Below are 9671 nucleotides of genomic sequence, written 5' to 3'. Positions count from 1 at the left end.
CACAATTTTGAAGGACTTCTTCACACAGCCTGCAGAGAGGGCTTCTGATGAGAGTATAATCAAGATGAAACGCTTCTAAACTTTCGGCACAATCACTTGCTTCAACAGACTTTGTAATAGACCGGACGAAGTGAGACTCTCTTGCTGTTTGAGTGCTTGATCCTGAATCTCTCTGTTCAATTCGATCTTTTCCCATAATTTGAGGTGGAATTTTCAGTTCTAGATCTTTTATAAATCAAGGCATTAAGCTCTTTGAGATTTCTGCAAAAAGATATGTTTCAAATTGTAGCCGAGATATATAAATATATATATATATATGAATGCACAGCCAAAAATAACATTACAAAATGGTCGTTAGAGATAACTGACGAGGGATAGGAATAGAGAAATGCAATGCCCTAAGAGGGAAAGAATTTCAACTGCTAGAAAGACTTAAAAAGACCAAATGCCTCTTTGGCTGAAAATAATTTTCTCAAAAAGATTTGTAATGATAGATTACTAAATATACTCTTCAACAGAAAATGGTATGGACTCGTTTCAAAGATAATTTTTACATTGAGTTTGAGATAAGGGATCAAACCATTTTTGCCAATAAAAGAACAAATCAGAAAAAAATGAGGCCTACTTACCAACGAAGGCACCCATGAGGAGAGATAGATTGATTTGCAAGGATGGCAAGAGAAAAAGAGGTCAACCAAAACTAACATTGAATGAAGTGATAAGAAATGATTTTGAAAAATTAGGTTTAGTAGGAGACATAGCTTGTGATAGAAAAGAGTGGAAAAAGAGAATTTATGTGGTTGATCCCGTGTAGGATAAAGGCAAGGATGAGGATGACAACGACAACTACTACTTAACAATGAAGGCTTGTAGCTATGGGCATAATATACTGGTTGCTTTTAAATAGGAACCTCAACTTCAAAAACAAAAGCAAAGAATAAAGAATGATCCATATTTTTTTTATTAAAAACTGGTCATCAGTTTGCATAAAACAAAAACATAATAACCTTCATCATACCTTAAATAAAGCTAACTTTTAGCGAACTTCCTCACAAACCCAATGGAGCATGTACCAAGAAAAATGCTTTTAATCGCCCATTCCAGGTACAAACTCTTCATCTGATACGGGCGAAATTAGCAAATGGCTCTGGCTTCGTTTTGGGAGCATGCTCTGCCAATTTAGGAGTTCCAAGCACGTCCCAAAATCTTAGTGTCTCATCCGCTGCTGCAGATGCAACTGTACACCCATCTGGAGTACTCCGAAATGCATCCATCAAGAAAGGGGAATCAAAAAACAGAAATAACTATTATTTATAAAACAAAGAACATGACTAAAGAATATTGATTTATTGATGACGCACGTTACCTGAGCCATATGAAGAACTCTTGATGTATGACCATAAAGCTCTGTAATCTTGACCATAGAAGGATACTTCCATAGGGTGAGTTGGTTATCATTGAAGCCATGAGAGCTCAGAAGCTCACGTTCGTGTCTGCTCCAAAGCAATCAACAGACGAGTGAACCTGTATTTACTGAGTTCAGGCGTAATCCAGTGTTGGTGTTCCAAAACTTTATGCAATGATCTCCTACACCACCACCGGAGGCAAGCAGATTACTCTGGAAAGGAGACCAGGAAAGAGCTTTAACAGCGGCTCTGTGGTCTTCTAGTCAGTGAATCCACCGGTTGGCATAATTTGTAGAGGTCATAGAGATATTCCATACGTAGAGGAGATTGTCATTCCCCCCACTAGCTAGTTGCTGGCCTGATGCAGACCAATTCAGTCCACAAACCTCTTGACTGTGTCCCCTATATGTTCCAACATTGTGGGATCGTATTCCAACATTGTTTATGATCAAACATTGTGGGATCGTATTCTTACATCATTGTTTATGATCAAACTGTCCATTCCCCCGGTTGTCAGGATCTGATTGTTCCAATCGAGAGAACCAACCCTTGAACTATGCCCGTCTTGCAAAGTCCTCAGCTGTTCAGAAAAACCAAGCAAATTAGAGTACAGGATGGAGAGGTGGCACCAGAAAAATCAAAGCTAATGCCTAGATCACGAGAAATGTGACAATTTGCAATAAATACATTTCATTTGACTCCAAATGAAGAATATAAAACTCTTAGTTCTATGAATATTGTTTTCTAAAATATAGGCCAACTATACAAGCCATAATCCTTCAAAAATGTCCACTTTATGCAGTATATCACTATAATAAAATCTTCAATGATACATGCCTCATTCAACCTTGCAGTTCACCACTTTACTGGCTTTGTTCTCTTCCAAACTAAATGAAAGGTAAAAGATATTACCAACTTTATCAGAGCTTAAATGGGATATAAAAATGTATCTTGTGTGCATTTAGTCTCCGAAATAAACGTAAAATATTCTTTTTGGAAAACGTTTTTCTTTTTTGGGTAAAATATTCTTTTATTTTTACTTTCTTTGTATTTGATAAAATTTACGTCAAAGTTGAGGTCGAGTTCATCGGGTGGGGCATGTAAAATAATTTGTCGAAAATTGATGAATAAATTATTTTTATTAGATTTTAATATTTTTTTTTCTTTGTAATTATTTTACGACAACCAAACACCAAAAAATAAAAAAAATATTTTTTAAAAAATATTTTACATCCAAACAAATAGAACAAGATACATTTTTCTTTTAAGTTTTTCTTTTTCCACACAAAATGCAGTTAGAGAAACTGAAACTGACAGAAGCCCAATTTCTTCTTTAGCACTTACATATCATGGAAAACACGAGTTCATGATATATCAAAGACCAGAGTTCCCGGAAAGTAAGAGGTTGAAAGTTCTGTTCCACTAACCACTCGGGGTGTGAGTGCCTCTATTCTTTATTTTTAGGCTTTTTTCTCTCTGATTTAAATTTTCTTTCAGCGAGAATGTGTTTTGAATCTTACTGTATATCATCTCATTTTTTGTAATATAATTTTTCTTTATTGACCAGGTTCTTACAACTAGTAAAAAATGCTTGTCATCTTTTTTTAGCAGAACAACATTAAAAAAGAATGCCAACTTTTCACCATGCATCATCTAATTACTTACAATAATCTGTTCAAAGAAACAAAAGCATAAATGATCAATAAAATAGAAAACAGAAAACATAATTAAAAGAAAACTCTTACCATCCGACAAGATGAAAGTCCCACAGCTGGATGTGGGAATTATTTAAACCAACAGCAAGATGTACTCCATCCGGCGCCCATCTGACACTTGTCACGGGCCCAATTTCCTCATCAATCACAACAAGTTCAGAAGTAGACCCATTAGCAGCATTCTACAAATATACTCAATTCCAAAGAGCGATAGCGACAATGTTACTGCTACTCCAATCCAGTAAATTCAAATAAAAGTCATCTAGGAGCTCAGGAGCATCAAGAGTCCTTTCTGAAGACTGTTAAATTACCAAACAAACACATGTCAACAAGAAAGCAATCAATCCAAAACACAAATCAGAATGAGAGCTTAGCAACAACAAGAAGAAAATTGAAAGAAAGAAAACCCACTTGGGGAATATATCTCCCAGACTTGGTGGGTTTGGATTGGTGAACAGATGAGAATGCATCTTGATAACTATCTACTCGAGGAGGTGGTTTGTTCTTAAAAGCAAGGATCCTCGTTCTGTTCATGTTGAAGATCTCTGCAAGCTGCTTCCTGTAAGCTTCTTTGGATGGAGAGCATGGTGTTGGGCTTTCCTTTCTTACCATCCCACGTTTGAGCATGTAATGTGCAAAATCAAAATCCATTGCAGATTAGTTGGGAATAAACCTATCCAGCTGCCATCCCGAAAGAACAAGATTAGTGTGAATTTATATATATATATATATATATATATCTATAAAGGCAAAATGACAGGAAAAAATCAGCCATAGAGTTTAAAACCTAGGAGCAAAAAGAGAAGCCATTGGGATGACAAAAGAAGGCAGGCAAAGAGATTAAAGAAAGGAAGAAAAAAGTGAGTATATTTTGAAATCTAATATATTTTTTTTATGTGGAACACAAAAATAAAACCTGAAACTGTCTTCTACAACTATTTTGGTTCCTTTCTGAGTAAAAGTTCTTTGTAATCCAAGACAATAGGACATATGATATATATGACATTATTATCTCTTTTCCTCACTTAGAAACCTAACGAAAATGCTTACCGGTTCACCTTATAGCCTGTAGGCTTATGGTTTGAATTATAAACCCACTGGTGAAGGTTCGAGACTGGTATATATAGAAAGGAAGCTATATAAGAAGTCATAGAGTAACAAATTGTTGATTTTATGGCTTAATTTCTACCAACTCACTCACCCATGACATCAGCTCTTGCATCACCCATTTACTTCATTCCTTGCATCATCAAATTTGGCCTTCAAGTATTGTGATAAAAAAGGCAGCCCATTGCTTGGTCACCAAGTCCAAGCCCTTTCGTGGTCTCCAAGCTCTCAAACAATGTGACTTTTTTGCCTATAAATAGCATGGCTTTCTCATGGTTTTGGCATCCAAAATTTGAGTGTGAATTTGCTTGTAAATGCAAAGTAAAGAATGAAAAAGCTTTGGGTGTAATTGGGTTTTGGATGTGAGCCACTTAGCTTTGTATCTTTATATTTCTATAGTAAAATATTGAATAATCTTCTCCCCATGGATGTAGGCATAGCCGAACCACGTAAATCCTTGTCTCGTTTATGTGTGCGCTATTTTATTTTTCTTGTTATTTATTTTTCTTTTGTTTTCGTAACTTCCTACTCGATCATTATTTTTATAACAAACTGGCATTAGAGCTCGGTTCGTGTATTGTGTACAGATACTGTTATCACATACGGTACTGTTCACAGATATTTTTTTGGTTACTGTTCACAAATACGGTACTATTCACCGAGGAATTTTTTGGGGGAGTTTTTTGAGATGTCGACCAGATATGAAATTGAGAAATTTGATGGCAAGATTAGTTTCAGTCTTTGGCGCATCAAGATGCAGGCCCTGCTGACTTAATAAGGTCTAAAGAAGGTGTTGTTCAGGAAAGACAAGTTGCCAAAAATTATGTCCAATGAAGATAAGGATGAGGTTAATGAAAAGGTGCGCAATGTGATTCTCCTGAATCTTATCGATGAGGTGCTGCGTGAAATTATTGATGAAGACATGGCGGCAAAGTTGTGGCTGAAATTGGAGAGTCTATATATGACGAAGTCTCTCACCAACAGACTTTACCTGAAATAGAGACTCTACACCCTTCGTATGAAGGAAGGTATGCCTCTTAAGGAACATGTTGATAATTTCAATTCTATTATTATGGATTTGAAAAATACTGATATTAAAATTGATGAAGAAAATCAAGCCTTTATTTTGTTGTGTTCTTTGCCTCATTCCTTGAGCATTTTGTTACCACATTGCTCTATGGAAAAGACACCATTAGTATGGAGGATGTTAAATCATCACTGAACTCTCAAGAGTTGAGAAAAAGGTGTCTAGAAATAATGGAGATGAACAGGCCGAGGGTTTGGTTGTGAGGGAAAGAAGTGAGAAAAAGGGCTAGCTATGGTAGTAGGGGCAAATCGAGATCTAAATCTAGGTCTCATAAAGATACTGAATGTTATTATTGTCATTAAAAAGGGCACATTAAGTGGAATTGTCCAAAATTGAAAAATAAGAAGAAAGATAAAAAGGATAAAAAGGAGTCTAAGTATAAATCCACTAGTAATTCTTCTGATATTGCTGGGGTTGCTGAGGAAAGTTCCTCGGATGTCGAAAATGTTCTTTCAATTTCTGTTAGTGATTGTCACTCCAATAGTGAATGGGTTCTTGATTCTGGTTGTTCCTATCATATGTGTCCCAATAGGGACTGGTTTTCTACTTACCGTTCTGTTGATGGTGGTACTGTCTTAATAGGGAATGACAATCCCTGTAAGACTGTTGGAATAGGCACAATCCAAATTAAGATGCATGATGGTATTGTTAGAACTTTAACTGATGTTCGGCATGTTCTAGATTTGAAAAAGAATTTAATTTCTCTTAGTACTTTTGACTCTAATGCTTACAAGTTTTCAGCTGAAGGTGGAGTTTTGAGAGTTTCTAAAGGTGCTTTTACTATACTTAAGGGAAAACAGAGAAAAGGCCTCTATTTTTTGCAAGGCAGTACTGTGACAGGCGCTGCTTCAGTATCTTCTTCAGTTGATCAAGATTCAGAAACTACCCATCTATGGCATATGCGTTTAGGGCATATGAGTGAGAGTGGTTTGACAGAATTAAGCAAACGAGGTTTGCTAGGTGGACAGAAGACCGGAAAGCTGAACTTTTGCGAGCATTGTGTCTTTGGCAAGCAAAAAAGACTCAAGTTCAGTACAGCTGTTCACCGGACCACGAGCACCGTTGATTACATTCATTCAGATCTTTGGGGTCCGTCCAGAGTTCCCTCTCTTGGTGGTTCTTGATATATGTTGACTTTCATTGATGACTTCTCCAGGAAAGTCTGGATCTATATCTTGAAACAAAAAGATGAAGTGTTCCTTAAGTTTAAGCAGTGGAAGCCCATGATTGAAAAGCAGACTGGAAAGAAGATCAAGCGTCTCAGAACAGATAAAGGTTTAGAATTTTGCTCAGGAGAGTTTGACGAGTTCTGCAGTAATGAAGGCATTGTCAGACACCATACAGTTTGAAAGACTCCACAACAGAATGGTGTAGCAGAACGCATGAATAGAACTCTCTTGGAAAAAGCTCGTTGTATGTTTTTCAATGCTGGCTTGTCTAAAGGATTTTGGGCTGAAGCAGTCAACACAGCTTGCTATTTGGTGAACAGGTCACCATCGACTATTATTGAGTGCAAAACACCTGAAGAGGTATGGTCTGGTACTCTTGCTGATTATTCTAATTTAAGAGTTTTTGGATGTCCTGCTTATGCTCATGTTAATGAAGGAAAACTTGAGCCTAGAGCCAATAAATGTATTTTTATTGGCTATGCATCTGGGGTGAAGGGATACAGGTTGTGGTTCTTGACCTAAGTCACCTAAGTTTATTATTAGCAGAGATGTTACTTTTGATGAGTTTGCTTTACTTCATTTGAGAAAGGAGTCTTTTGTTACAGGTGAATCTCAGGGTGTTAAGCAACAGGTGGGCATGACTTTGAAGCTTTAGAGAAACAAGTCAACACTCCAGTTCAGCCCAATATTGAAGAGGTGCAAGATGATCAAGTACCAGATGAGCAACAGTACAGTATTGCTATAGGGAGACAGAAAAGGCAGATTAAACCTCCTGAGAGGTATGCTTATGCAGATTTAGTTGCTTATGCCTTGTCTGTGGCAGAAAATATTGAAGATAAAGAGCCGTCCACCTACCAAGAAGCTGTTACAGGAAATGAATCTGCTAAGTGGACTGTTGCTATGACTGAGGAGATTGAATCTCTTCACAAGAATCAGACATGGGAGTTGGTGAAACCTCCTAAAGGCCAGAAGATTGTTGGTTGCAAATGGGTCTTCAAGAAAAATGAAGGAACTCCAGGTGTTGAAGATGCAAGGTTCAAAGCACGATTGGTAGCAAAGGGTTATAGTCAGAGAGAAGGTGTGGATTTCAATGAAGTTTTCTCACCAGTTGTGAAACACACCTCTATCCGTGTGTTGCTTGCCATGGTTACTTAATTTGACTTGGAGCTTGAGCAACTTGATGTCAAAACAGCTTTTCTACATGGTGAGCTTGAAGAAGAAATTTATATACATCAGCCAGAGGGGTTCGTTGTTCAGGGAAAAGAAGACCATGTTTGTTTGTTGAAGAAATCCTTGTATGGGTTGAAGCAATCTCCAAGGCAGTGGTACAAGAGGTTCGACACTTTTATGGTTGGTCATGGCTACTTGAGAAGTAGTTATGACAGTTGTGTCTACTACCAGAAGCTCTCAGATGGTTCTTTTGTATACTTGTTGTTATATGTTGATGACATGCTTATTGCTGCAAAAGACATGTCAGAAATCAACAAGTTAAAATCTTAGTTGAATATTGAATTTGAGATGAAAGATCTCGGTGCAGCAAATAAGATTTTGGGCATGGAAATTCAGAGGGATCGTCAAGATGGCGGATTGAGTTTGTCACAGAAGAGTTATATTGAGAAAGTGCTTGAGCGGTTCAACATGCAGAATTCCAAGCCTGTGAGCACACCACTTGCTGCTCATTTTCGTCTTTTTGCAGCTTTATCACCACAATCCGAAGAGGAGAAGGAGCACATGTCACGTGTTCCTTATATTAGTGCAGTTGGTAGCTTGATGTATACAATGGTTTGCATTCGCCCTGATATTTTCACATGCAGTCAGTGTAGTTAGTTGATATATGGATAATCCAGGAAAAGAGTATTGGCTAGCCGTGAAGTGGATTCTTCGGTATTTGAAAGGTACTGCACATATTGGCTTAGTTTATCAAAAGAGCAGTGATGATTTTGGTAGTGTTGTTGGTTTTGTGGACTCCGACTACGCTGGTGATTTAGACAGAAGGAGATCTCTGACAGGATACGTCTTTACTCTCTCAGGTTGTGCAGTTAGTTGGAAAACAACCTTGTAATCCCAGTTTCTCTCTCTACTACAGAAGCAGAATATATGGCGGCCATCGAAGCAGTGAAGGAAGCCATTTGGTTGAGAGGTTTGGTTAGTGTTTTGGGTTTGCAGCAGAGCTTGACTGTTATTTATTGTGACAGTTAGAGTGCGATATATTTGACCAAAAATCAAATGTATCACAAGAGAACCAAACACATTGATGTCAGATATCATTTTATACGGGATGTCATATCAGAAGGAATTACTACATTGAAGAAAATTGGCACACCTGAAAATTCGACCGATATGATGACAAAGTCCATTCCGGTTCTCATGTTTAAGCATTGCTTGGACTTGATTGGTATTCTCAAATGTTGAAATTGCCCTTAGATGCTAAGTGGAGAAGACAGTTTGTTTGACAAAGATACAGTGGCTCATTTGAATTTTCACCAAGGTGGAGATTTGTTGATTTTATGGCTCAATTTCTGCCAACTCACTCACCCATGACATCAGCTCTTGCATCACCCATTTACTTCATTCCTTGCATCATCAAATTTGGCCTCCAAGTATTGTGATCAACAAGGCAGCCCATTGCGTCGTCACCAAGTCCAAGCCATTTCATGGTCTCCAAGCTCTCAAACAGTGTGACTTTTTTGCCTATAAATAGCATGGCTTTCTCATAGTTTTAGCATCCAAAATTTGAGTGTGAATTTTCTTGTAAATGCAAAGCAAATAGTGAGAAAGCTTTGGGTGTAATTGGGTTTTAGGTGTGAGCCATTTAGCTTTGTATCTCTATATTTCTATAGTGAAATACTGTTCTGTCTTCTTCCCGTGGATGTAGGCATAGTCGAACCACGTAAATCCTTGTCTCGTTTGTGTGCGTGCTATTTTATTTTTCTTGTCATTTATTTTTCTCTTGTTCTCATAACTTCCTACTCGATCCTTATTTTCATAACACAAATTGGAATCATCAAATAATTATATTCTATTTAATGATTAAACATTCCATTTGAACTTTGGTATATTGCTACATAATTGGCAACCCATTGTTTCTTGATCAGCCTACTCGATTAAAGACTAGACTCACCTATGCTTGCATCTCAATTGGAATCTATGCTTAAAAAGACATTATAAAATCTTTCGAACTTGACCT

General features: G+C 37.3%; 1 pseudogene; it reads right to left on the bottom strand.

Annotated features, from left to right (window-relative positions):
- Positions 1-1115: 1115 nt before the first annotated feature.
- Positions 1116-4350, bottom strand: LOC132305203 (cell division cycle 20.1, cofactor of APC complex-like; annotated as a pseudogene).
- Positions 4351-9671: the final 5321 nt, after the last annotated feature.

Source organism: Cornus florida, unplaced genomic scaffold (genome assembly GCF_030987335.1).
Source record: "Cornus florida cultivar Cherokee Brave unplaced genomic scaffold, ASM3098733v1 CherokeeBrave_3.0.0_Hap2_Chr04, whole genome shotgun sequence".
NCBI lineage: Eukaryota > Viridiplantae > Streptophyta > Magnoliopsida > Cornales > Cornaceae > Cornus > Cornus florida.
This window is presented reverse-complemented; position numbering and strand designations above follow the sequence as displayed.